Source organism: Pseudophryne corroboree, unplaced genomic scaffold, assembly GCF_028390025.1.
Source record: "Pseudophryne corroboree isolate aPseCor3 unplaced genomic scaffold, aPseCor3.hap2 scaffold_851, whole genome shotgun sequence".
Taxonomy (NCBI): domain Eukaryota; kingdom Metazoa; phylum Chordata; class Amphibia; order Anura; family Myobatrachidae; genus Pseudophryne; species Pseudophryne corroboree.
Window position 1 is genome coordinate 12,227 of NW_026970430.1, and position 13,105 is coordinate 25,331.

At 50.2% G+C, this 13,105-nt stretch overlaps 18 non-coding genes and 1 pseudogene across 18 annotated transcripts; all 19 read right to left on the reverse strand.

The window, feature by feature from the left end:
• Positions 1 to 42: 42 nt before the first annotated feature.
• On the reverse strand, positions 43 to 206 carry LOC135043062 (U1 spliceosomal RNA). Its single transcript, XR_010236087.1, has one exon. It is a non-coding gene; the product is annotated as a U1 spliceosomal RNA (small nuclear RNA).
• A 670-nt stretch (positions 207 to 876) lies between these two features.
• Positions 877 to 1,040, reverse strand: LOC135043089 (U1 spliceosomal RNA). The gene has a single exon (XR_010236112.1). It is a non-coding gene; the product is annotated as a U1 spliceosomal RNA (small nuclear RNA).
• Positions 1,041 to 1,875: 835 nt separating this feature from the next.
• LOC135043094 (U1 spliceosomal RNA) lies at positions 1,876 to 2,011 on the reverse strand (annotated as a pseudogene).
• A 152-nt stretch (positions 2,012 to 2,163) lies between these two features.
• On the reverse strand, positions 2,164 to 2,327 carry LOC135043142 (U1 spliceosomal RNA). The gene has a single exon (XR_010236145.1). It is a non-coding gene; the product is annotated as a U1 spliceosomal RNA (small nuclear RNA).
• A 674-nt stretch (positions 2,328 to 3,001) lies between these two features.
• LOC135043059 (U1 spliceosomal RNA) lies at positions 3,002 to 3,164 on the reverse strand. Its single transcript, XR_010236084.1, has one exon. It is a non-coding gene; the product is annotated as a U1 spliceosomal RNA (small nuclear RNA).
• Positions 3,165 to 3,316: 152 nt separating this feature from the next.
• On the reverse strand, positions 3,317 to 3,480 carry LOC135043153 (U1 spliceosomal RNA). Its single transcript, XR_010236156.1, has one exon. It is a non-coding gene; the product is annotated as a U1 spliceosomal RNA (small nuclear RNA).
• A 674-nt stretch (positions 3,481 to 4,154) lies between these two features.
• On the reverse strand, positions 4,155 to 4,317 carry LOC135043055 (U1 spliceosomal RNA). The gene has a single exon (XR_010236080.1). It is a non-coding gene; the product is annotated as a U1 spliceosomal RNA (small nuclear RNA).
• A 152-nt stretch (positions 4,318 to 4,469) lies between these two features.
• On the reverse strand, positions 4,470 to 4,633 carry LOC135043143 (U1 spliceosomal RNA). Its single transcript, XR_010236146.1, has one exon. It is a non-coding gene; the product is annotated as a U1 spliceosomal RNA (small nuclear RNA).
• A 674-nt stretch (positions 4,634 to 5,307) lies between these two features.
• LOC135043085 (U1 spliceosomal RNA) lies at positions 5,308 to 5,470 on the reverse strand. The gene has a single exon (XR_010236108.1). It is a non-coding gene; the product is annotated as a U1 spliceosomal RNA (small nuclear RNA).
• Positions 5,471 to 5,622: 152 nt separating this feature from the next.
• LOC135043154 (U1 spliceosomal RNA) lies at positions 5,623 to 5,786 on the reverse strand. The gene has a single exon (XR_010236157.1). It is a non-coding gene; the product is annotated as a U1 spliceosomal RNA (small nuclear RNA).
• A 674-nt stretch (positions 5,787 to 6,460) lies between these two features.
• Positions 6,461 to 6,623, reverse strand: LOC135043060 (U1 spliceosomal RNA). Its single transcript, XR_010236085.1, has one exon. It is a non-coding gene; the product is annotated as a U1 spliceosomal RNA (small nuclear RNA).
• A 152-nt stretch (positions 6,624 to 6,775) lies between these two features.
• LOC135043156 (U1 spliceosomal RNA) lies at positions 6,776 to 6,939 on the reverse strand. The gene has a single exon (XR_010236159.1). It is a non-coding gene; the product is annotated as a U1 spliceosomal RNA (small nuclear RNA).
• Positions 6,940 to 7,613: 674 nt separating this feature from the next.
• On the reverse strand, positions 7,614 to 7,776 carry LOC135043076 (U1 spliceosomal RNA). Its single transcript, XR_010236100.1, has one exon. It is a non-coding gene; the product is annotated as a U1 spliceosomal RNA (small nuclear RNA).
• A 152-nt stretch (positions 7,777 to 7,928) lies between these two features.
• On the reverse strand, positions 7,929 to 8,092 carry LOC135043155 (U1 spliceosomal RNA). Its single transcript, XR_010236158.1, has one exon. It is a non-coding gene; the product is annotated as a U1 spliceosomal RNA (small nuclear RNA).
• A 674-nt stretch (positions 8,093 to 8,766) lies between these two features.
• On the reverse strand, positions 8,767 to 8,929 carry LOC135043078 (U1 spliceosomal RNA). Its single transcript, XR_010236102.1, has one exon. It is a non-coding gene; the product is annotated as a U1 spliceosomal RNA (small nuclear RNA).
• Positions 8,930 to 9,081: 152 nt separating this feature from the next.
• Positions 9,082 to 9,245, reverse strand: LOC135043157 (U1 spliceosomal RNA). The gene has a single exon (XR_010236160.1). It is a non-coding gene; the product is annotated as a U1 spliceosomal RNA (small nuclear RNA).
• A 674-nt stretch (positions 9,246 to 9,919) lies between these two features.
• LOC135043077 (U1 spliceosomal RNA) lies at positions 9,920 to 10,082 on the reverse strand. Its single transcript, XR_010236101.1, has one exon. It is a non-coding gene; the product is annotated as a U1 spliceosomal RNA (small nuclear RNA).
• A 152-nt stretch (positions 10,083 to 10,234) lies between these two features.
• LOC135043166 (U1 spliceosomal RNA) lies at positions 10,235 to 10,398 on the reverse strand. The gene has a single exon (XR_010236169.1). It is a non-coding gene; the product is annotated as a U1 spliceosomal RNA (small nuclear RNA).
• A 2,424-nt stretch (positions 10,399 to 12,822) lies between these two features.
• On the reverse strand, positions 12,823 to 12,986 carry LOC135043113 (U1 spliceosomal RNA). Its single transcript, XR_010236123.1, has one exon. It is a non-coding gene; the product is annotated as a U1 spliceosomal RNA (small nuclear RNA).
• Positions 12,987 to 13,105: the final 119 nt, after the last annotated feature.

The window sequence follows — 13,105 nt, forward strand, 5'->3', positions numbered from 1 at the left end:
GAAGATCTGAGACAAAGAAATCTGACTTTTACCAGAGCTGACCAGAGGAAAGCACAAACACAGTCCCCCACTACCACAAATAATGCAGTCGAGTTTCCCACATTTGGGGAAATCACAGGGGTCAGCATACCCAGAATGCAATGAATGAACCTCACCCTGGGAGAACAATCTTCATGACCATGGTATCTCCTATGCAAAATAAGTATGATTTGGGATAGGGCTGGGGAGGGCCGCTGCTCAGGCACATCTCTTTCAAGTAAAGGAGATTCAACTGAGGCAGCACAAGGGTACTCTCATCTGGGGACAACAACTGCAGGGAGAACACATATTTTCAGATGAACATGGGAGAGCTGAAGGCTGCCTAATACTGAAGCACCCCAAACAACAAACCAAATGCAACAACTAGTACAAGCATTCCTGGGGGAAGGTCTGCAGAAGACGGATTTGCATACGGTGATGTCATCCAAGCAGTGGGCCAAAGTTGGCTGGAACCCTCATCTGCATATGAAAAGAGAAAAGGGGTATGCAGGGCATGGCGGCCTTTTGCGGCGCTTGGATGACCCTTAGTACGCATTAAACACCTCCACCCTCCGTCGGTGTGGGGCTCATGTTGGCTATGCCCCAGCCCCTGAAGCATTCAAGCTGATTTCTTGCAGCAGCTGGGCACTGTAACAGCTCCAGAGCTGCTCTGAAAGGCAAGTAAAAGGGTGTGGGCCCTGCAGCACTACCTGTAGTTTGCATTGTGCGTTGGAAGGCACAAAGTAAGCAGACAGGAGAAGTCAGGAGAGTGCACAAGGGCATAGAAGGCAGCGGCTCAAGAAAAGAGAAGTGGAAACAGACAGCAAACTAGGCTGGAGAGAGACCTGAGACAAAGAGATCTGAATTATACGAGTAGCCGACTAGAGGAAACACAAATTATGCAGTCAAGTGTCCCACATTTGGGGAAATCGTAGGAGCAGCACACCCAGAGTGCAATGGGTGAGCCTTGCCCTGGGAGAAGCACCTTCCTGATCATAGTATCTCACCTGGCAGGTAAGTAGGAGTTGGGCTAGAGATGGGGAGGGTCGCTGCTCGGGCACCCCCCTGTCAAGTGAAGTTCTGCAGAAGACGGATTTGCATACGGTGATGTCATCCAAGCAGTGGGTCAAAGTTGGCTTCAACCCTCATCTGCATATGAAAAGAGAAAAGGGGCGTGCAGGGCATGGCGGCCTTTTGCGGTGCTTGGATGACCCCTAGTTCGCATTAAACACCTCCACCCTCCTTTGGTGTGGGGCTCATGTTGGCCATGCCCCATCCCCTGAAGATGAACATGGGAGGGCAGAAGGCTGCCTAATACTGAAGCACCCCCAAACAACAAACCAAATGCAACAACTAGTGCAAGCATTCCTGGGGGAAGGCCTGCCGCAGATGGATTTGCATATGGTGATGTCATCCAAGCAGTGGGTCAAAGTTTGCTTCAACCCTCGTCTGCATATGAAAAGAGAAAAGGGGCGTGCAGGGCATGGTGGCCTTTTGCGGCGCTTGGCTGACCCCTAGTTTGCATTAAACACCTCCACCCTCCTTTGGTGTGGGGCTCATGTTGGCTATGCCCCAGCCCCTGAAGCATTCAAGCTGATTTCTTGCAGCAGCTGGGCACTGTAACAGCTCCAGAGCTGCTCTGTAAGGCAAGTAAAAGGGTGTGGGCCCTGCAGCACTACCTGTAGTTTGCATTGTGCATTGGAAGGCACAAAGTAAGCAGACGGGAGGAGAAGTCAGGATAGTGCACAAGGGTATAGAAGGGAGCGGCTGAAGAAAAGAGAAGTGGAAACAGACAGCAAACTAGGCTGGAGAGAGACCTGAGACAAAGAGATCTGAATTATACGAGAGCCGACGAGGGGAAACACAAATTATGCAGTCAAGTTTCCCACATTTGGGGAAATCGCAGGAGCAGCACACCCAGAGTGCAATGGTTGAGCCTTGCCCTGGGAGAAGCACCTTCATGATCATAGTATCTCACCTGGCAGGTAAGTAGGAGTTGGGCTAGAGCTGGGGAGGGTCGCTGCTCGGGTTCCCCCCTGTGAAGTGAAGGAGATCCAACTGAGGCAGCACCAGGGAACTCTCGAAAGAAGAACAAGGCTAGAGGAAGATCTGAGACAAAGAAATCTGACTTTTACCAGAGCTGACCAGAGGAAAGCACAAACACAGTCCCCCACTACCACAAATAATGCAGTCGAGTTTCCCACATTTGGGAAAATCACAGGGGTCAGCATACCCAGAATGCAATGAATGAACCTCACCCTGGGAGAACAATCTTCATGACCATGGTATCTCCTATGCAAAATAAGTATGATTTGGGATAGGGCTGGTGAGGGCAGCTGCTCAGGCACATCTCTGTCAAGTAAAGGAGATTCAACTGAGGCAGCACAAGTGAACTCTCATCTGGGGACAACAACTGCAGGGAGACCACATCTTTTCAGATGAACATGGGAGGGCGGAAGGCTGCCTAATACTGAAGCACCATCAAATATCAAACCATATGCAACAACTAGTACAAGCACTCCTGGGGGAAGGTCTGCAGCAGACGGATTTGCATACGGTGATGTTATCCAAGCAGTGGGCCAAAGTTGACTGGAACCCTCATCTGCATATGAAAAGAGAAAAGGGGCATGCAGGGCATGGCGGCCTTTTGCAGTGCTTGGATGACCCCTAGTTCGCATTAAACACCTCCCCCCTCCTTTGGTGTGGGGCTCATGTTGGCCATGCCCCATCCCCTGAAGCATTCAAGCTGATTTCTTGCAGCAGCTGGGCACTGTAACAGCTCCAGAGCTGCTCTGTAAGGCAAGTAAAAGGGTGTGGGCCCTGCAGCACTACCTGTAGTTTGCATTGTGCATTGGAAGGCACAAAGTAAGCAGACGGGAGGAGAAGTCAGGATAGTGCACAAGGGTATAGAAGGGAGCGGCTGAAGAAAAGAGAAGTGGAAACAGACAGCAAACTAGGCTGGAGAGAGACCTGAGACAAATAGATCTGAATTATACGAGAGCCGACCAGGGGAAACACAAATTATGCAGTCAAGTTTCCCACATTTGGGGAAATCGCAGGGGCAGCACACCCAGAGTGCAATGGGTGAGCCTTGCCCTGGGAGAAGCACCTTCATGATCATAGTATCTCACCTGGCAGGTAAGTAGGAGTTGGGCTAGAGCTGGGGAGGGTCGCTGCTCGGGTACCCCCCTGTCAAGTGAAGGAGATCCAACTGAGGCAGCACAATGGAACTCTCGAAAGAAGAACAAGGCTAGAGGAAAATCTGAGACAAAGAAATCTGACTTTTACCAGAGCTGACCAGAGGAAAGCACAAACACAGTCCCCCACTACCACAAATAATGCAGTCAAGTTTCCCACATTTGGGGAAATCACAGGGGTCAGCATACCCAAAATGCAATGAATGAACCTCACCCTGGGAGAACAATCTTCATGACCATGGTATCTCCTATGCAAAATAAGTATGATTTGGAATAGGGCTGGGGAGGGCCGCTGCTCATGCACATCTCTGTCAAGTAAAGGAGATTCAACTGAGGCAGCACAAGGGAACTCTCATCTGGGGACAACAACTGCAGGGAGAACACATATTTTCAGATGAACATGGGAGGGCAGAAGGCTGCCTAATACTGAAGCACCCCCAAACAACAAACCAAATGCAACAACTAGTGCAAGCATTCCTGGGGGAAGTTCTGCAGAAGACGGATTTGCATACGGTGATGTCATCCAAGCAGTGGGTCAAAGTTGGCTTCAACCCTCATCTGCATTTGAAAAGAGAAAAGGGGCGTGCAGGGCATGGCGGCCTTTTGCGGTGCTTGGATGACCCCTAGTTCGCATTAAAAACCTCCACCCTCCTTTGGTGTGGGGCTCATGTTGGCCATGCCCCATCCCCTGAAGCATTCAAGCTGATTTCTTGCAGCAGCTGGGCACTGTAACAGCTCCAGAGCTGCTCTGTAAGGCAAGTAAAAGGGTGTGGGCCCTGCAGCACTACCTGTAGTTTGCATTGTGCATTGGAAGGCACAAAGTAAGCAGACGGGAGGAGAAGTCAGGATAGTGCACAAGGGTATAGAAGGGAGCGGTTGAAGAAAAGAGAAGTGGAAACAGACAGCAAACTAGGCTGGAGAGAGACCTGAGACAAAGAGATCTGAATTATACGAGAGCCGACCAGGGGAAACACAAATTATGCAGTCAAGTTTCCCACATTTGGGGAAATCGCAGGGGCAGCACACCCAGAGTGCAATGGGTGAGCCTTGCCCTGGGAGAAGCACCTTCATGATCATAGTATCTCACCTGGCAGGTAAGTAGGAGTTGGGCTAGAGCTGGGGAGGGTCGCTGTTCGGGCACCCCCCTGTCAAGTGAAAGAGATCCAACTGAGGCAGCACAAGGGAACTCTCGAAAGAAGAACAAGGCTAGAGGAAGATCTGAGACAAAGAAATCTGACTTTTACCAGAGCTGACCAGAGGAAAGCACAAACACAGTCCCCCACTACCACAAATAATGCAGTCGAGTTTCCCACATTTGGGAAAATCACAGGGGTCAGCATACCCAGAATGCAATGAATGAACCTCACCCTGGGAGAACAATCTTCATGACCATGGTATCTCCTATGCAAAATAAGTATGATTTGGGATAGGGCTGGTGAGGGCAGCTGCTCAGGCACATCTCTGTCAAGTAAAGGAGATTCAACTGAGGCAGCACAAGTGAACTCTCATCTGGGGACAACAACTGCAGGGAGACCACATCTTTTCAGATGAACATGGGAGGGCGGAAGGCTGCCTAATACTGAAGCACCATCAAATATCAAACCATATGCAACAACTAGTACAAGCACTCCTGGGGGAAGGTCTGCAGCAGACGGATTTGCATACGGTGATGTTATCCAAGCAGTGGGCCAAAGTTGACTGGAACCCTCATCTGCATATGAAAAGAGAAAAGGGGCATGCAGGGCATGGCGGCCTTTTGCAGTGCTTGGATGACCCCTAGTTCGCATTAAACACCTCCCCCCTCCTTTGGTGTGGGGCTCATGTTGGCCATGCCCCATCCCCTGAAGAATTCAAGCTGATTTCTTGCAGCAGCTGGGCACTGTAACAGCTCCAGAGCTGCTCTGTAAGGCAAGTAAAAGGGTGTGGGCCCTGCAGCACTACCTGTAGTTTGCATTGTGCATTGGAAGGCACAAAGTAAGCAGACGGGAGGAGAAGTCAGGATAGTGCACAAGGGTATAGAAGGGAGCGGCTGAAGAAAAGAGAAGTGGAAACAGACAGCAAACTAGGCTGGAGAGAGACCTGAGACAAAGAGATCTGAATTATACGAGAGCCGACCAGGGGAAACACAAATTATGCAGTCAAGTTTCCCACATTTGGGGAAATCGCAGGGGCAGCACACCCAGAGTGCAATGGGTGAGCCTTGCCATGGGAGAAGCACCTTCATGATCATAGTATCTCACCTGGCAGGTAAGTAGGAGTTGGGCTAGAGCTGGGGAGGGTCGCTGCTCGGGTACCCCCCTGTCAAGTGAAGGAGATCCAACTGAGGCAGCACAATGGAACTCTCGAAAGAAGAACAAGGCTAGAGGAAAATCTGAGACAAAGAAATCTGACTTTTACCAGAGCTGACCAGAGGAAAGCACAAACACAGTCCCCCACTACCACAAATAATGCAGTCAAGTTTCCCACATTTGGGGAAATCACAGGGGTCAGCATACCCAAAATGCAATGAATGAACCTCACCCTGGGAGAACAATCTTCATGACCATGGTATCTCCTATGCAAAATAAGTATGATTTGGAATAGGGCTGGGGAGGGCCGCTGCTCATGCACATCTCTGTCAAGTAAAGGAGATTCAACTGAGGCAGCACAAGGGAACTCTCATCTGGGGACAACAACTGCAGGGAGAACACATATTTTCAGATGAACATGGGAGGGCAGAAGGCTGCCTAATACTGAAGCACCCCCAAACAACAAACCAAATGCAACAACTAGTGCAAGCATTCCTGGGGGAAGTTCTGCAGAAGACGGATTTGCATACGGTGATGTCATCCAAGCAGTGGGTCAAAGTTGGCTTCAACCCTCATCTGCATATGAAAAGAGAAAAGGGGCGTGCAGGGCATGGCGGCCTTTTGTGGTGCTTGGATGACCCCTAGTTCGCATTAAACACCTCCACCCTCCTTTGGTGTGGGGCTCATGTTGGCCATGCCCCATCCCCTGAAGCATTCAAGCTGATTTCTTGCAGCAGCTGGGCACTGTAACAGCTCCAGAGCTGCTCTGTAAGGCAAGTAAAAGGGTGTGGGCCCTGCAGCACTACCTGTAGTTTGCATTGTGCATTGGAAGGCACAAAGTAAGCAGACGGGAGGAGAAGTCAGGATAGTGCACAAGGGTATAGAAGGGAGCGGTTGAAGAAAAGAGAAGTGGAAACAGACAGCAAACTAGGCTGGAGAGAGACCTGAGACAAATAGATCTGAATTATACGAGAGCCGACCAGGGGAAACACAAATTATGCAGTCAAGTTTCCCACATTTGGGGAAATCGCAGGGGCAGCACACCCAGAGTGCAATGGGTGAGCCTTGCCCTGGGAGAAGCACCTTCATGATCATAGTATCTCACCTGGCAGGTAAGTAGGAGTTGGGCTAGAGCTGGGGAGGGTCGCTGCTCGGGTACCCCCCTGTCAAGTGAAGGAGATCCAACTGAGGCAGCACAATGGAACTCTCGAAAGAAGAACAAGGCTAGAGGAAAATCTGAGACAAAGAAATCTGACTTTTACCAGAGCTGACCAGAGGAAAGCACAAACACAGTCCCCCACTACCACAAATAATGCAGTCAAGTTTCCCACATTTGGGGAAATCACAGGGGTCAGCATACCCAAAATGCAATGAATGAACCTCACCCTGGGAGAACAATCTTCATGACCATGGTATCTCCTATGCAAAATAAGTATGATTTGGAATAGGGCTGGGGAGGGCCGCTGCTCATGCACATCTCTGTCAAGTAAAGGAGATTCAACTGAGGCAGCACAAGGGAACTCTCATCTGGGGACAACAACTGCAGGGAGAACACATATTTTCAGATGAACATGGGAGGGCAGAAGGCTGCCTAATACTGAAGCACCCCCAAACAACAAACCAAATGCAACAACTAGTGCAAGCATTCCTGGGGGAAGTTCTGCAGAAGACGGATTTGCATACGGTGATGTCATCCAAGCAGTGGGTCAAAGTTGGCTTCAACCCTCATCTGCATATGAAAAGAGAAAAGGGGCGTGCAGGGCATGGCGGCCTTTTGTGGTGCTTGGATGACCCCTAGTTCGCATTAAACACCTCCACCCTCCTTTGGTGTGGGGCTCATGTTGGCCATGCCCCATCCCCTGAAGCATTCAAGCTGATTTCTTGCAGCAGCTGGGCACTGTAACAGCTCCAGAGCTGCTCTGTAAGGCAAGTAAAAGGGTGTGGGCCCTGCAGCACTACCTGTAGTTTGCATTGTGCATTGGAAGGCACAAAGTAAGCAGACGGGAGGAGAAGTCAGGATAGTGCACAAGGGTATAGAAGGGAGCGGTTGAAGAAAAGAGAAGTGGAAACAGACAGCAAACTAGGCTGGAGAGAGACCTGAGACAAAGAGATCTGAATTATACGAGAGCCGACCAGGGGAAACACAAATTATGCAGTCAAGTTTCCCACATTTGGGGAAATCGCAGGGGCAGCACACCCAGAGTGCAATGGGTGAGCCTTGCCCTGGGAGAAGCACCTTCATGATCATAGTATCTCACCAGGCAGGTAAGTAGGAGTTGGGCTAGAGCTGGGGAGGGTCGCTGTTCGGGCACCCCCCTGTCAAGTGAAAGAGATCCAACTGAGGCAGCACAAGGGAACTCTCGAAAGAAGAACAAGGCTAGAGGAAGATCTGAGACAAAGAAATCTGACTTTTACCAGAGCTGACCAGAGGAAAGCACAAACACAGTCCCCCACTACCACAAATAATGCAGTCGAGTTTCCCACATTTGGGAAAATCACAGGGGTCAGCATACCCAGAATGCAATGAATGAACCTCACCCTAGGAGAACAATCTTCATGACCATGGTATCTCCTATGCAAAATAAGTATGATTTGGGATAGGGCTGGTGAGGGCCGCTGCTCAGGCACATCTCTGTCAAGTAAAGGAGATTCAACTGAGGCAGCACAAGGGAACTCTCATCTGGGGACAACAACTGCAGGGAGACCACATCTTTTCAGATGAACATGGGAGGGCGGAAGGCTGCCTAATACTGAAGCACCATCAAATATCAAACCATATGCAACAACTAGTACAAGCACTCCTGGGGGAAGGTCTGCAGCAGACGGATTTGCATACGGTGATGTTATCCAAGCAGTGGGCCAAAGTTGACTGGAACCCTCATCTGCATATGAAAAGAGAAAAGGGGCATGCAGGGCATGGCGGCCTTTTGCAGTGCTTGGATGACCCCTAGTTCGCATTAAACACCTCCCCCCTCCTTTGGTGTGGGGCTCATGTTGGCCATGCCCCATCCCCTGAAGAATTCAAGCTGATTTCTTGCAGCAGCTGGGCACTGTAACAGCTCCAGAGCTGCTCTGTAAGGCAAGTAAAAGGGTGTGGGCCCTGCAGCACTACCTGTAGTTTGCATTGTGCATTGGAAGGCACAAAGTAAGCAGACGGGAGGAGAAGTCAGGATAGTGCACAAGGGTATAGAAGGGAGCGGCTGAAGAAAAGAGAAGTGGAAACAGACAGCAAACTAGGCTGGAGAGAGACCTGAGACAAATAGATCTGAATTATACGAGAGCCGACCAGGGGAAACACAAATTATGCAGTCAAGTTTCCCACATTTGGGGAAATCGCAGGGGCAGCACACCCAGAGTGCAATGGGTGAGCCTTGCCCTGGGAGAAGCACCTTCATGATCATAGTATCTCACCAGGCAGGTAAGTAGGAGTTGGGCTAGAGCTGGGGAGGGTCGCTGCTCGGGTACCCCCCTGTCAAGTGAAGGAGATCCAACTGAGGCAGCACAATGGAACTCTCGAAAGAAGAACAAGGCTAGAGGAAAATCTGAGACAAAGAAATCTGACTTTTACCAGAGCTGACCAGAGGAAAGCACAAACACAGTCCCCCACTACCACAAATAATGCAGTCAAGTTTCCCACATTTGGGGAAATCACAGGGGTCAGCATACCCAAAATGCAATGAATGAACCTCACCCTGGGAGAACAATCTTCATGACCATGGTATCTCCTATGCAAAATAAGTATGATTTGGAATAGGGCTGGGGAGGGCCGCTGCTCATGCACATCTCTGTCAAGTAAAGGAGATTCAACTGAGGCAGCACAAGGGAACTCTCATCTGGGGACAACAACTGCAGGGAGAACACATATTTTCAGATGAACATGGGAGGGCAGAAGGCTGCCTAATACTGAAGCACCCCCAAACAACAAACCAAATGCAACAACTAGTGCAAGCATTCCTGGGGGAAGTTCTGCAGAAGACGGATTTGCATACGGTGATGTCATCCAAGCAGTGGGTCAAAGTTGGCTTCAACCCTCATCTGCATATGAAAAGAGAAAAGGGGCGTGCAGGGCATGGCGGCCTTTTGTGGTGCTTGGATGACCCCTAGTTCGCATTAAACACCTCCACCCTCCTTTGGTGTGGGGCTCATGTTGGCCATGCCCCATCCCCTGAAGCATTCAAGCTGATTTCTTGCAGCAGCTGGGCACTGTAACAGCTCCAGAGCTGCTCTGTAAGGCAAGTAAAAGGGTGTGGGCCCTGCAGCACTACCTGTAGTTTGCATTGTGCATTGGAAGGCACAAAGTAAGCAGACGGGAGGAGAAGTCAGGATAGTGCACAAGGGTATAGAAGGGAGCGGTTGAAGAAAAGAGAAGTGGAAACAGACAGCAAACTAGGCTGGAGAGAGACCTGAGACAAAGAGATCTGAATTATACGAGAGCCGACCAGGGGAAACACAAATTATGCAGTCAAGTTTCCCACATTTGGGGAAATCGCAGGGGCAGCACACCCAGAGTGCAATGGGTGAGCCTTGCCCTGGGAGAAGCACCTTCATGATCATAGTATCTCACCAGGCAGGTAAGTAGGAGTTGGGCTAGAGCTGGGGAGGGTCGCTGTTCGGGCACCCCCCTGTCAAGTGAAAGAGATCCAACTGAGGCAGCACAAGGGAACTCTCGAAAGAAGAACAAGGCTAGAGGAAGATCTGAGACAAAGAAATCTGACTTTTACCAGAGCTGACCAGAGGAAAGCACAAACACAGTCCCCCACTACCACAAATAATGCAGTCGAGTTTCCCACATTTGGGAAAATCACAGGGGTCAGCATACCCAGAATGCAATGAATGAACCTCACCCTAGGAGAACAATCTTCATGACCATGGTATCTCCTATGCAAAATAAGTATGATTTGGGATAGGGCTGGTGAGGGCCGCTGCTCAGGCACATCTCTGTCAAGTAAAGGAGATTCAACTGAGGCAGCACAAGGGAACTCTCATCTGGGGACAACAACTGCAGGGAGACCACATCTTTTCAGATGAACATGGGAGGGCGGAAGGCTGCCTAATACTGAAGCACCATCAAATATCAAACCATATGCAACAACTAGTACAAGCACTCCTTGGGGAAGGTCTGCAGCAGACGGATTTGCATACGGTGATGTTATCCAAGCAGTGGGCCAAAGTTGACTGGAACCCTCATCTGCATATGAAAAGAGAAAAGGGGCATGCAGGGCATGGCGGCCTTTTGCAGTGCTTGGATGACCCCTAGTTCGCATTAAACACCCCCACCCTCCTTTGGTGTGGGGCTCATGTTGGCCATGCCCCATCCCCTGAAGCATTCAAGCTGATTTCTTGCAGCAGCTGGGCACTGTAACAGCTCCAGAGCTGTTCTGTAAGGCAAGTAAAAGGGTGTGGGCCCTGCAGCACCACCTGTTGTTCGCATTGTGCGTTGGAAGGCACAAATTAAGCAGACGGGAGGAGAAGTCAGGATAGTGCGCAAGGGCATACTTTTCTCTTAGTCCGGGGGCAAGGCTTCAAAATGGGGTCTGCAACGGAGGAGACACAGGGGGCGTGGTCACAGCAGCTTTTCTCTACAGCCTGCACCAGCAGGAGCCTACACCATTTTTTATGATCACGCTGAACTGCAGTGCGACTGCAATTACAGCATGGTCAAGAAGGGAGGCGTCATGCTGGGTGGCCATGCCCTGTCACTGTGCAGGAGCCAGCACAGCTCACACACTAGTCCCCGGGTGCAGCCCCCAACCCCCGGGACACCCGGAGCAACAAAATGTAGATTCAGGCCACCAGGCCACGCCCCTACCTATGAAACCATGCCTCCTTTTTACCATTGCGCTGTTTATCTGCGCGCACTGCATTACAATCTCCCTCGCTACCTTTCTGGGTGTCACCAGTGATAGTGACACCTCTGCCATGCTTGTAGCAGCTGGTCCTAAGATCTACGCCTCAAGCCCTGAGTGTTTGCCCTTGTGACTTGTTGATCATCATAGCGAAGCAGATGCTTACAGAAAACTGCAGGGGCTTAGATTGAAAATAAAAAAATTGATGGGTATAAGGTAGAGAGGAGCGGGTTCGGTTCTCCGAGAACCGAATTCCCCACGAACTCCACGTGGTTTACACTGGTCCGAGGCAGGCTCGGTTGTTCCCGCCTGACTCGGAAAACCTGAACAAGGGAAAATGTCATCATCCCGCTGTCGGATTCTTGCGAGATTCGGATTCCATATAAAGAGCTGCGCGTTGCTGCCATTTTTACTCGTGCATTGAAGAGAGAGCGGAGAGGACGTGGCTATGTTCTCTCAGTGGAAATCTCAATATCAGTGCTCAGTATCAGTGGTTACTTATTGCTGCTCAGTAATACTAGTAGTGTGTCTCTCCTGCTCAGTGTCAGTTCTCAGTAGTATCCTCATCAGTGCTCAGTATCACTGCTCATTGTCTTGTGCTGCATTGTGGTGCTCAGCATACTACAGTACATTACTAATAGTCCAGTGCTGCATCTTGCTGCTCAGTGTCAGTTCTAGTATCCTCATCAGTGCTCACTATCACTGCTCATTGCATTGTGGTGTTCTGTATACTACAGTAACATAGTAATATAGTATATATAGAGGAGCGGGTTCGGTTCTCCGAGAACCGAATTCCCGACGAACTCCACGTGGTTTACACTGGTCCGTGGCAGGCTCGGTTGTTCCCGCCTGACTATGAAAACCTGAACAAGGGAAAATGTCATCATCCCGCTGTCAGATTCTCGCGAGATTCGGATTCCATATAAAGAGCTGCGCGTTGCCGCCATTTTTACTCGTGCATTGAAGAGAGAGCGGAGAGGACGTGGCTATGTTCTCTCAGTGGAAATCTCAATATCAGTGCCCAGTATCAGTGGTTACTTATTGCTGCTCAGTAATACTAGTAGTGTGTCTCTCCTGCTCAGTGTCAGTTCTCAGTAGTATCCTCATCAGTGCTCAGTATCACTGCTCATTGTCTTGTGCTGCATTGTGGTGCTCAGCATACAACAGTACATTACTAATAGTCCAGTGCTGCATCTTGCTGCTCATGTTGGCTATGCCCCAGCCCCTGAAGCATTCAAGCTGATTTCTTGCAGCAGCTGGGCACTGTAACAGCTCCAGAGCTGCTCTGTAAGGCAAGTAAAAGGGTGTTGGCCCTGCAGCACTACCTGTAGTTTGCATTGTGCGTTGGAAGGCACAAAGTAAGCAGACAGGAGAAGTCAGGAGAGTGCACAAGGGCATAGAAGGCAGGGGCTCAAGAAAAGAGAAGTGGAAACAGACAGCAAACTAGGCTGGAGAGAGACCTGAGACAAAGAGATCTGAATTATACGAGTAGCCGACCAGAGGAAACACAAATTATGCAGTCAAGTGTCCCACATTTGGGGAAATCGTAGGAGCAGCACACCCAGAGTGCAATGGGTGAGCCTTGCCCTGGTAGAAGCACCTTCCTGATCATAGTATCTCACTTGGCAGGTAAGTAGGAGTTGGGCTTGAGCTGGGGAGGGTCGCTGCTCGGGCACCCCCCTGTCAAGTGAAGGAGATCCAACTGAGGCAGCACAAGGAAACTCTCAAAAAAAGAACAAGGCTAGAGGAAGATCTG